The sequence below is a fragment of the Columba livia genome, chromosome 3, assembly GCF_036013475.1.
Source record: "Columba livia isolate bColLiv1 breed racing homer chromosome 3, bColLiv1.pat.W.v2, whole genome shotgun sequence".
Taxonomy (NCBI): Eukaryota; Metazoa; Chordata; class Aves; order Columbiformes; family Columbidae; genus Columba; species Columba livia.
In genome coordinates, this window is record NC_088604.1 from 65,798,883 (window position 1) to 65,812,077 (window position 13,195).

Sequence of the window (13,195 nt, forward strand, 5' to 3'; positions counted from 1 at the left end):
TATTCTTTGCAATTTCAGTGTTGCATTTCCTATAAGCCTTTATTTTGACTATAAAAATGTAGTTGGAAAGTTTATTCTAGTATTGTTTTTTAAAGTCTGTTTTGGGTTTTGAGTTAAAAAAACCCACAAAACTTTTTTTTTTTCCAATGATTGGAGCACTATTTAGATATAATAAAAACATTAAAATATGTGTATAGTTTTAATTTACAATTATTTTGAACAATGACTACTACATGGGAAAAATCCTCGATTTCTTAAAGATACAGTTAAGGGGGCGGTGAAGGTTTGATAGGCTAGCTGCCTGTTAGCGTCTTGAATAAGTTTATTTGAAAGTATAAACTGCTGTGAGATTGTACTTGTTTTTAATCAGTCAGTTTACATATAAAATGCCCCAAACCAGTGGTCTTAACTAAATCACAACATTGTAGACAGAGCTGTTAACATGGGAAGGAGGGTTTTAAACCAGGTTTGTTGGGGGTAGAGAGACTGAGGGTTAGAGGTAAGAGAGGAAGCTTTGCAAAGCAGGAAAGTGTGCCTGGCAGAAAGCTGTAAGGAGAACTTTCTTGTTCCCACTAAGAAAGGAGGCTACTCAGAGGCTTACCTGGTATACAGGTAAGCTGACAAATTTAGCCTGGGTGGCACACAAGAAGGGCTGGAGGTCCATATGCAGTCACAGGGCTGCCTATGGATGGATTGTGCAGAGTGTCATGATACGGCCGCTCCAATGGTCTCTTTGAGAACAGGCCTTTGAGCTGGTCAAGCATGTCCAGGTCCTACAGCCGTGCCGGGTCAGCCCAGGGATGGGCAGGATACAAGCATCGTGTAAAGCCTTTTCTCCCTGTCTCAGCTTCCAGTACAACACTGTTTAGTCAGGCCAAAGAATCTACTGGATTTCATCCAGACTTCCCGTGTTCTGAGGACTGGATTTACTAGAGTTTAAATAACAATGAAATGTGAACTCATTTTGTCAATCTGGCTGCTCTTTTAGGTCTCAGATCCCCTTATCCATTCCTACTGCCATAACAAGCAGCCTTTTCCAAGAACAACGCAACCACAGATCTCGCAGGCCAGGATGCTGCTAAAAACAGAGCATGTAGGAGTTACATCCCAGGATGGCAAAACTGCTGGCTCATGGTCTGTGCTAAAGATCCAACAGTGGAGAGTTGTGGTATCCTTGCATTAACATCGGTAACTCTGGTTGATGGCAGTTTCTATGCTCAGACCTTTTAATCCAGAATCTTTCCTAGACCAGCCTTTACCATGTGAACTGTTAGAGAGTCAGACTTTTCCAAATCCCATATCTGCACTTTTTCTCCCTAATGTTTTGGGGGTGTGGTGTTTTTTGTGTTTTTGTTGTTGTTGTTGGTTGTTTGTTTGTTTTCGTTTGTTTGGTTTTTGTTGTTTTGGTTTTATTTGTTGCTTTTTTGTTTGTTTGTTTGTGTTTTGTTGTTGTTGTTGTTGTTGTTTTTCTCCAGTACTTGTATGGTCTGAAACAATGCAAAGGAAAATTGCCCACTTGAATACCAGAAATTTAAGAGTACCCTGATATTCACAGAACGAATTGTGTCCTCCACAGAGTCTGAGGCATTAGTTAGAAGTCAGGGGGTTGCAGGAAATTGGCCTGCTGTGGAGTACAAAGAGCTTACCTGTGTTTTTTGTTTTGTTTTGGTTTTGTTTGTTTTGTTTTGTTTTGTTTTGTTTTGTTTTGTTTTCCCAGCAACGGATACTTCTCAGCATGTATTAAAAGGGATAAAAACAGAAGGGAAGCAGCACATGTTTCAGTGAGACTTAATTTATTTGTTTTAATATCAACATGTGAAATGATGCCCTGGTAGAGAATGCAAAGGCTGTTAACAGTTCCTTTGACAGTTTTATCTTTGCAACTTGTTCATGGTCACCAGTAGCCTGCTGTTGCTAGTCTAAGAGCTCCTATCCACACATGCCTATCTATTGAGCAGATTCTGAGCAGGCAAATAATTTTCTAGAGCATATATAATTTGTATAGAACTGGGGAGAGTATTTACAAAATGGAGGGGGGCTAGGAATAGAAAGGGGTTTGTCTCTGCAGGTTTCTCTGGAAAACAGGAAGCTAAAGCTGCCAGAGGAAAGAGATGATCCAAAAGAACCACCCCTTGTTCTGCAGGAGGACGGGCACACTGGCTGCTGCTGGTGTGCAGCCACAGGGAGTCCTTAGGGGTCTGTGCCTGCGACCCTCTGCTGTGAGAGGCTGTGGACACACGGTATTAGCAGATAGCAGCTATTCTGAAGTTAGAGGGACAGGACTGATCAGTGACATTTTCCTTAAGACAAATGTACAGTGGATTTGACTTTTGTCCTTTTTCTCTGGATGCTTTGATCACTCTACTAATTCATACCATGAAGGTTAAGATGTTATTCTTTTCTCATAGTTTATTTCTAGTTTTGAGGTCCTTAAGTCAGTACCATCTGCTTGCTGTGCACAGTAGAAAAAGCAGGAAAACCTGTAGTGTAAGGTGGTTTTGAGTTGATGATCAGGAGATTTTCTGTGCTCTAAAAAGATTTGGTTCGTGCAATGCAGCATGTAGAAAAAATGATGGTTTTTTTGCATAGCAGCAACAACAGTCATGATGTAGTGATGTTATCTAGACGTATCATGTTCAGTTGCAGTGCAGCTGGGAAATCTGCTGTGCAAACACCCTGCCAAAAAAAAAACAAAAAAAAAACAAACCCAACCCACCAACACAACAAATCCCCCCAAACCAAAAAACCCTCCCTGCTCTCAGAAGTTTCCAGTCCTAATAGCTAAAGCAGAAAAGAAGGCAGTCGTTGAAGTGCCTTGGGATCACTGTAAGTAGAAAGAGGAAGATAGTTTGCTTAAGCTATATATCTGTCTCTTAGATGGCTAGAATAACATAGAATCTACAAGCAAGTATAAATCTGTCCCTTCTATGTTTACAGGGCCTCTCTATGACCTGAGAATAGTTTTCCATCAAAATAGACGGCACCAAGGTGAGCATCCAATTATGACACCTGTGTCCAGAAAGCTTGTAAAAGAAACATTTCCTCATTCAGTTACCACTGGATGTGGCTGATGGCAAATTAAGTGATGAGGAACCTTTATGGCCACGGAAAAGGAAAGGCTCCTCTATAGAAACATTTTTTGTGTGGGAAAGAAATGGCAAGTATATAACTGCTTTGCTGCAACAGAAACACTACTGTATGTTTTGTTTTATCTTTTATTTACCGAGAGTTGTCCAGAATATGAAATGACAGAATTGTGTGGGCTCCAAAGCTATGTACAGAATTTCAGCAGAAGGCTAAGAATTGTTTTGCTGCCTTTCTTGTAAAAGTAAGCTTGCTTTCCCATTCATTGTCACATGCTGGTGTGTATTTTACAATTCTTGTTTGCTCTTAAATTGGCTTGGGGTAAAGTGCTGGGGTGGGGGTCAGCAATCCACCATTGCTGGGATGCTGGCTCTGGTTTTCATGTGCCAGCACAGCTCTGTTCATAATCCTTTTCCCCAGCTCCCTCCCTTTCAGCATGGTTAGATGTGAAACTCTTCCAAACAATAGCTTCTGTATTCTGTAAACACACCAAAGGTCATAAAAATATACAGTGCTAACATTAGCTCCTGCTTTTCAGCCTTTGCTACCCCCATTTGACCCCATATGATTGCATAAAGAGGTCAGTAGTTGTCTTCAGGCTTAACAGTGAGGAAAAAGTGAGTTGGATCACTTCTGTAATGGGAGAAACATTTTCTCAGTAGGTGTTACTGGGTTTGGGACACTTTGTTTGCTTTTTACATTTCTCTGTCTTGCCAGCACTGAGGACAACCATAATAGGCTTCTGCCCAGAGTTTTACTTGAGTGGTCAGAGAGGTCTTCAGTTACCTGTGACTAGATACAGTTGTTTTACCCCTTGGTTGAAGTTTGCATACAGTGCTGTCTTCGGTCATTCACTTGACAGCATAAGTGACAAAGGTAGCAAGAATGGGACCTTTAGCAGAGTGTAAATATTAAACAGCCCAGGCCTGCCCTCTCCTGCTCTGATAGGGTTTTTATTCTGTAGGTTTTATTCTGCAAAAGTAATGAAAGGAATTTGTGCTCTCTTTAAATATTTGATGAGCTCTTCTAAGAGAGGCATTAAGTAGCACGTCAATAAATTGAAAACAGGCCTATAAAACTGAGCTTTGGTTTTTGCGGCGTTTACTGATTCCCAGGCTCTGTGCATGTCTCCCTCAAGCCTGGCAAGGCAGTGAGGACATCTGTTTCTGTGCAGCATGTGCTTGGCCTGTGAGCAGAAGGTGTGTTTCAAACTATGGTATCATGTTTTTGCTCTTGGAGCTTTGTTGCAGTTTAACCCAGCTGGCAACTAAATACTACGCAGCCACTCACACACTTTCCCCTGGTGGGATAGTGGGGAGAACTGGAAGATTTAAAGTGAGAAAACTCATGGTTGAGATGAAGAGATTTTAATAGGTAAAGCAAAAGCCATGCACACAAGCAAAGCAAAACACAGGATTTATTGACTCCTTCCCATGGGCAGGCAGGTGTTCAGCCATCTCCAGGAGAGCTGGGCTCCATCATGCCTAGCAGTTACTTCAGAAGACAAACACCATCACTTCAAACATCTCCCCCTTCCTTCTCCTTTCCCCAGCTTAGATACTGAGCATGATGTCATATGGAATGGAATATTCCTTTGGTCAGTTGGGATCAGCTGTTCCAGCTGTGACCCCTCCCAACTTTCTGTGCACCCTGGGCCTCCTTGCTAGTGGGGTGGTGTAAGAAGCAGAAAAGGCCTTGACTCTGTGTAAGCACTGCTCAGCAATAAATATAACATCCCTGTGTTATCAGCACAAACCAAAACATAACCCCATACTAGCTACTATGAAGAAAATTAACTCTATCCCAGCCAAAACCAGCACAGCTTCCAGGAAACATAACTATTGTATGTTTAAGGTTGGTGGTAAACGATGTGAAAATATGGGAAGCTATTTCTGCTGTTGAGATTTTCCTCTCTCCCCCTCCCAAGTTAGGAGTGTCTTCTCTAACCTCTTTGAGAACAAGCAATGTGAACGTGCTAATTTGCCCCAACCTGTTTAAAAGGATCTGGAGATCTGTAACCTCACTGGAAGCTGGTGTATCAAAGTGGGCTGTTGGAAAAAGCTGCATTGAAAATTAGCAATTAATGCTTCAGACCCTTGATTCAGTGTCTTTTGTTTGGAAATACATGATCTGACATCTGCTGTTTTATTTAGGAGTGTGAGGTTTGCCTTTTCATGTCTTGTTTCCTCTGTTTGGCAGTGAGGGTGCCCTCCTGGCCCCATTGCAGTCAACAGCAAAGCCCCCATTTGATTCCAGTAAGAGCAGGATTGGAATCCCGGTACTCTGTGGCTTGCTCGCAGTGCACAGCAGGCTCCTCAGCTTTTTAAGATGTTGATCTAATTAGGAAAAGTCCCAAAAGGTGATGGACTTAAGGACCCCCTGCCTCTGGAGTCCCAGAGTCCTAGCTTAGCAGAGTCTAATTCCCAGAGCTGTGAGGCACAGGATTGGATGCCTTTCTGGGGCTGCAGTTGAGGCCTGGCTCAGAACAGGGAGGTCACCTCCAGCTCTTCTCCTTCTTACACACAGCTGTGGGGTCTAGGGCTCTCCAGAGCATGTGGGAGGGTGGATGTTGTGACTGTCCAGGCTGCTGTGTGACTGAAGCTGGTGTCGCGGTGGGCAGTAATGTTGTATTGTATGAGCAGATCTGTAAATGAGCAGGGCTGTTCTCCCCCATCTTGTGTGTTCCCTGCTCCTCTGGAATTGTGGAGAAGGAATGGTTTTGCTTAGGTTGTCTTAACCCTTGCAGGATCTCATCCCTCTTATTTGGCCCAGGTACTTCTTTCACTCTTCGATGTCCAGCTCGGTACCTCTGGCTTCCTTGTTAATTGTCTTTGCTTTTGGACTAACTTGGAATTCAAACCATCACATACTGCTGCTGTTATTTAAAGATACAACTCCCCATCCCCTTAAAATCCCCTTCTTTAGTTTTGCACCAACAGCAATAATAGCTTAGAAAGAAAAACAGAAAGAGTGTACTTTATGGAATCCAAACTTCAGCTCCCCCAATTGTTGGCTCCACTTTCCTGGCTTGTGATGTCAACAGAAGTCTTAAAGATTAAGAACATATATCAAATTTCACTGGCTGGCCCAAAGTTACCCTACTGGGAAATGATGCAGACCCTTTTTCCCTCTGCCAAGTAAAATCTTAAGAAGTTTAATAAAAAACCAAAAAAAAGTATGAAGAAAGTCAAGACTTCTACTGAAATGAAATGGATGTGGGCCTCCTGAGCAGGGTGCAAAGTACAGCCTTCTTCTGGCCAGGATTTGTTAACATCCCACCATCAGGAATGCTGCCACATACTGTGGTATTGCCACAGCTGCCACTCCCCACTGCCTAATCCAGACTTGGGTTTCACCTGTGCTAGTTGCCTACCTAACTGCTCTAGATTTGCACTTTCTTTGAAACTGGGAAGTCCTCAAGAGTTTCTCTTCTCTTTTCTGTCTTCTCCCCAGGCCACCAAACAAGAACATCCACATTGCTACTGTGGGCCCCCTCGGGCAGCCATGAGGTTCAATGTGTTGGGGGTGGGTAGGGAATTTATTTTCTGTAGAAATTAAATAATCCTAACTTTTTAAGACCTATAAATGAGATTGTAATGAGGCTTAATGTAGAATGTGAGCAGTGGTCTGTTTTGTTTTGTTTTTTCCTTTAATGTGTTTGTATACATCCAACATAAGAAGAACTTAATTTGTTTTTAAGGAAATTGTATTGTCAAAAGAGAAACTTTCCCTGGATCCCTTCTAACACAGTGAAACACAGACCCAGCCTTGCTCTTGCCTGCACTCAGCCACACTGTGGAAAACAGGTGAGGAAGTTCAGTATGTGTGTGTGTTTTTGACAGTGGAACCAAATCTTACACCTTTGCTGTGCAGTCACTACTATTCTCACATATTACTTGTTATTTACTTGCTCCCTTACTCTAGGATCAGAATCATGCCTTTTTGAGATTAAGACACACAGGAGGAAGGACTCACTTCACAAGAGATTGGGATGGGGCCCAGGGAGCAGAGGTTCCAGCCTCTGGGATGGTTCCTACTTTCCCTCTCAGCATGCTCTGTCTGACACTAATGGAGGGGGCAGAGCCTCCATTCCCTGTTGTATTTGCATCAGATAAAGTAGTAATTAATGACTTAACCTTTCCATGGGAGCAAACTTTCACTTCATTAACGGTGGCATCATTAGCAGAGGGGCTAATTCACCATGTGATCCAGACACAGCTGTGACCTGCATGGAGCCATGCAATGACAGTGCTAATTAGCACCTCAGTGCCACGTGAGCACTCATCCACAGTCACTTTGGCTGAGGCCATAACTAATTTCACATGAATCACCAAGCAGCCATTGCCTGGTAACAAATTTTGGCCTGTAACGGCTTCGGCAAGACCTCCAACCCTGCCACCAAGGATAAATGACATCCTGTTGTTATCTGTCCTCTAGACAGCTGCTAAATTCCCACAGCAGCTTTGGTTTGCTGTCTCCATCTCAGGATAGTGCTCCAGGCTTTGCATCATGTCGCTGATATGAACATGAATAATGAGTGTAATTAAGAGCTGACTGGGCAGAGATGTATCGGGCCCTGGTAGCAGAAGCTCAAGTTGGACCTTAGACATATTTCTTCCTTTTTGGTCTAGCATTTGGATCAATGGGGAGAGGAGTGAGCAAGAGTGCTAAGGCAGGGCTAACAGCTTTCTCAAAATTCCCAGCCTGACACTTTTATGCATTTAATTCTGCCTCTGATCATTCAGCATGGCTGTGTGCATGACACTGTGAGGAGCTGCAGGAGAAATACCTATGATGAAAGATTGTTTGGGATTGCAGAGAAGTGCTGTGTTTTGGCAGGGGTGCAGACAGGGTTTACCCAGGAAGTGTAAGAAAGTTAAACTTTCTGATTAGCTGGATTTTGTAGTTGGGCAAGGCCTTGGAGTTAGTGGTGTTAAGTGAGCTATTACCTACAAGAAGAAAGTATCTTCTTTCCTAGAACCCAGAATATTAATTTCTCTTGTGTTGTTGATGTTTATTCTCAAAGGTTGATCTGGTTTTCACCAATATCTTTTAGCTATTTTCCTAATGCCTACTGTATAGGATACTTGAGGGAGCCCCTGTTGCCTTGAGAACAGCCCCCGTGTGACTGGAGTGAGCATCAGTGTGGGCACACACACCCTGAGAGTGTCCCAGCTGCTAGGGTTTCAATGAAACCTGCCACCAGATTCATCCCTATCTGCTGCTGTTGACAATGGCTAAGCTAAAAGCTGTCTACATTAAACTTTTGGGGAACACATAGGAAAGAATAATGCGAAACTTTTTGTTGGAAAACAAACAAACCACCAAAACCCCCGAACTCCCCAGAAAGCCAAACCCAGTGTTAGTACAGAAGTAAAAATTGCTAATCCAGCTCTGATTCTTAAACCTAGTTGCCGTAACAAGTAGTGCCAACAATGCAATATTCAGAACGCCTGTGTTGGTGGTTGGGTTTTTTTGGTGGTTTTTATTTTTTTTTTTTAATTTTATTTTTAATTTCTTTCTCAGGTGTTTAGCTTGTATTTCCTTATGCAAAACCCACCTTTTTCCACTGGAAGCTTCAGAATTGCAGCACGCAACACAGTAATAAGTCAAGGGAGAAAAATTTAGCAACTGGATTAAGATCAAAATTCATAGTATCTTTTACAGACAGATTATCATGTAGAGGTCCCCACAGAGTTCAAATAAGGCTAAGCAAATGTATTTACAGGCTGGATATATAGCATCCAAGCTGTCAGGTTTCAGCAATGGGACTGGACTTTACCCTGAGATATAAGTTTATCTACTGGTAAAATAAGGTATGTTGGTGGACCCTCTGAAGTGAAGCAGAAAATCAAAGCCCCTGACCATTTGCAGTCAGTAAAATTTACATGGCCCTGTTTATAAGGGGCCTATTCAGTGGTTCTGGACATATTTCAGTTTGTGTTTATGCTTGGCCTTCTTAAAATATGTTTTTCCTGTTTTCTGTACTTCATTGAAAATGTGCTCTGCCCTTTGCTTTACAGACCGTCACCATCTAACTTTTAACAATTCCAGTCTGATTAAGTTTAGTGAAGGACGAAGTGATCCCTATTTGTGTGTGTTTTTCTGAAGTACTGCTGACAAAAGCTGTGTAAATGGAACACATGACTACCGTTTATGGCAGATTAAGCTTGTTCAGCATTTGTCAGTAATGTACCCAGTTTGCAATTAAAATAAAAGGATTTTGTGGTGGGGTTGTTTTTGTTATTTGCATTAATAATTAACCTAATCTGACAAAAACTACCTGGCAAAAATAGCTAGACTGGACAGATACGTGGCAGAAGGCTTCTCAGTGGGAAGAAGGCAACCTTCAGAAGCAAACAGCAAAGCTGTATGTTAAGTCTGCAGAGAGAAGCAGTTTAGATAGATTTTTTTTTTTTTTTCCCAACAGTAAAATACAGTTTAAACCATCTCTTTTTCTGTTGTTCATGTCAGCAGTATGCTCTCATTTGCCTGCCTTTCCAAGAACATAGCTCTGTGTGATAGCACCCAAGCCAAACTATGCTCTGCAAGCTGTTGTGCCAAATCAGGAAATTTTAGGGAATTTGTGGACCCTGGGGAAAAAGGTCTATAATGGCTTTGACACATGGAACCATGGCAAAGCTGTTGTGTTTCTAGACTGATTTCACTTCTGTTTTACCTTTGTAGTTTGCTATGACCTCCATATAAGAAAGGCAAACTATGGTGGTTGATGTCTAGCAGCCTTGTGAGGACAAACTAAGAGGGAAACCAGTTTGGATCTTTAAGCTACAATGTGAGTGGAAATGTGACTGACAGCACACTGATTGAGGGGGAAAGGCAACAGCTTTGGCATTATATTTTGGATTTTCTGGCGTCTAACAAATTGTCCTTGACCTGCCCCTGCATGTTGCCTTTTTGTATTTAAGAATTTAAAGGGAAAAAAAAAGGGGGGGAGGGGGGCGGGGGGGCAAAGAAAATCTTATGTTCTTCATTATCAAGGGCAGTGGAAAATCTGCAAAAACTCGAGACTGGAAAATGAAGTAGACAAAGTCAATGGGTGGTCTGTGTTCACTGCAACATATTTTCAAGTGTCTGGACACTGAATTTGTTGTAACCACTTGCGCTTTAGAAGCATATATCTGGGTGGAAAGGGAGTGGGGGAAAGAGAAAAGTAACAAATGTTGTTTACCAAGACAATATGTTCCTACCAATACTGAGTTTAAAAAAGAAAGTAAAAATATTTCTGGAAAGGAAACACGAAACAGTGTATTGTTAAGAATCACGTTGTTTATATTTTTGTATCACAGCCCAGCCTCAGTTCTTCTGTGTCACTGAATGTAATTCCACTTCTAATCTTACTTTTGTTTCTTACCTAAATGAAGCACGTAAGTTAAATACTTTAGATTCCTTTAAAATATGCTGATCAGTTGTAGGTCCTAAACCCATGGATGTTTCATCTTCATGTTGACTAGAAGAGGCAGACTTTCCTTGGCTTTGTGTTTTTTGGGAAAATGCCTCCATTGCTGCGCATTTGACAGTAGCAGCAGCAGGAGGCTTTTCAGATACAGAGTTGCCAGGTAGGTGCAGCCCTACACCAGCGCGCAAAGCTTCTCATGTTACTGGGCAGATGTGCCATATAAGCAAAACAAAATCGACTTTTATTTATTTATTTGTTTTAAAGAAGGGCATTTATTTTTTATTTTTATTGTTTTTTCCCCTCTAGGAGACTTGGGAAAGCCATTTTGTATTCAGTGTGTATCTCTGTCCAGGGCTGTCTTCACTTTCCCTGCACGGTAAATACAGTTCTGGGGTCACTTTCCTGTGCGAGGGATGGATGTCCTCCCACTGGGTCACAGAGAGCCTCCCTCCCTTCTGCCCATGAGTAGCAGGCTCTGTGTAAGATTATCTGAAGAGGCTTCTAAAAAACACCCAGATTTTAATCTGATGCTCAGCCTGTGAGCCTTGTGCCTGCTCCTGAGCCCCTGGGTCCAGATGCGTGTACTGGACATTTCTCTCTGCAGCAACAGGGCAAGGCCTGATGGGTGCTCCTCCTCCTCCTCCATGGAGATCCCCTTTCCTCTGCAGGCTGGGGGCAGCAGGGTGTTTTCTCTCATATATGCGGTCTGAGGCGACAAGGGGGTAAGGTCCCTTCGTACAGGGTATTAGGGCAAACCCTGCTGTAAAAACTCCTCAGCAGATAATTCCATGCTTGTAGAAATAATTCCACATTTGCAAACACCTGCTGTAGTACATCACCCTCTACATTAATGGAATGGTAGGGCCTTTTATGGAGCTTTCTCAATGATTTATTTCTTATTTTTCAGTTGCTAGCACAGCAAACAGGACTGTGAGGGTGAAATTGTGGTGAGTATTTTTGCCCTAAGGTATTTGGGTAGTGCTCTGTATTACTGGTAGATGAATCTGGCTGCTTTGCAAAAGTCCTGCTGTAGGAAGTTCCTCAGATAATGTAATTTTGTTTCCTGTTTCTTTCAAAGCACGAGCCAGGATTTTTTAATATCTACATCCTCTGTACTCTTTCCTTTGGCATACTGAATAAAGCTGAACTGAAGTAGCAAATCTGACTCTGCTTCACAGATGGGTGAGGCTTGTAGCAACTCTAACCTAATACAGAAGCCAATTCCATTATTAAGTTGCCTCCTGAGATTGTTTTGTTCCTGACTACTGTGTCCCACCGTGGAATTGACATAATTCAACTCTCGGACACTTCTACATGCCTTTTTTTAAAAATTTTTATTTTATTTTATTTTATTTTATTTTATTTTATTTTATTTTATTTTATTTTATTTTATTTTATTTTATTTTATTTTATTTTATTTTATTTTATTTTTTAGTAGTAATAAAGCCATGGTGCAAGGCAACTTGCAGGAATATGCAGTGTACTGTCCCTGAAGCTGAGTAATCCTCTCCAGTTGATGCAAGTCTATCAGTAAGAAAGATTGAGCTCCAGTTTTAAGTTTTAAGACCATCTCCTCTAAAGGTGCAGAAGATGCAGAAGCAGTTTCCGGTTGCTTCACACTACCTTGTGCATGTGCAGGAATGTGCCTACAGCCCATGTCCTTGTATGTGTACAGCAGCAGCATTAGTCCTGCTGCTTCTGAGCAAGCTGCTTGCAAGTGTAAGAAGAAACATTGTCTGCCTGGAGAACTGCTCACATTCTTTTTGGGGGAAAACATGTTGAGCGAGTAGGAACAAACCATATTCTAGAAATAGGACAGAGGCTATTATTCCTGAATAAAAGTAAACTTAATTTTAAATCTTTGTAAAGGTTTTCATTCTTTATAAAGGTTTAATGCCTCTTACATATTTTTTGATATCACAAAGGATTTCAAGACTCAGACACTTTTAAACTGTTGCGTGAGTGAAATATGTGCTCTGCTTTACGCTGTGTATTATAACAGCTAATTCAAGGTGTCCCACAATTTCTCAGGACCAAACAAATGGATGTGAGGCCCTGTGTATAAATCTCCTTACACCAAGCTTACACCATGTGCAGTGTTGTTTGATTGTGGCAGTTCGTATTAAGTGTACCTTCTCTGATTTTATTAAGGTGTCTTTCCTTGCATAATTTATATCAGTATTCAGCCCTCTAAGTTAAAAAAATGGTGCAAAAGAGCATTAAGATGAAGGAACACAAGAGAAAGACTACTTTTGCTGGACTGTACAGCTTTTAATGCTTTGCATGTTACCACTGATTATGACAAAATTAGGTGGACTCGAATTCATATGGAGTCTTAATTGTCAGAATTGTGGATTTACTTGTAGGGTGTATCCCAGTCCTTTTTATAGTAGAAGTTAAGTTGATTGTAGAATTAGATGACTTCGTTTTCCACTGCTGTGGGTCTCTATTGAATTTGGCACAAGTTCAAATGGCCTTGTAGCATCCAGCCTTTGCTGGATCATAAAGCAAAGACCCTCCCTAGGAACACAAATGGAATTGCTTTCCACCACTACAGAGAGATTAATGACAGCGTTAGTAGGGTTTTTTCTCCCCCTTTGTCCTGTAAATCTGAGCTCTACTCGACTAAACTGCCTTTTTAAAGAAAACAAACTAAAACTCAGGCTGCTTAAATTCTCCTGAGGCACCATTCAA

The 13,195-nt window shown here is 41.7% G+C and overlaps 1 long non-coding RNA gene across 1 annotated transcript in view; it reads left to right on the top strand.

The window, feature by feature from the left end:
* The first annotated feature begins 2,764 nt into the window (after nucleotides 1-2,764).
* The window catches only part of LOC135579069 (uncharacterized), a 44,154-nt gene continuing 33,723 nt past the window's right edge, over nucleotides 2,765-13,195 (top strand). Inside the window, exons 1-4 of the long non-coding RNA XR_010471426.1 lie at nucleotides 2,765-2,826; nucleotides 2,938-2,988; nucleotides 6,785-10,877; nucleotides 11,409-11,448. This is a non-coding gene — a long non-coding RNA (uncharacterized LOC135579069). The remainder of the gene's footprint in view (nucleotides 2,827-2,937; nucleotides 2,989-6,784; nucleotides 10,878-11,408; nucleotides 11,449-13,195) is intronic.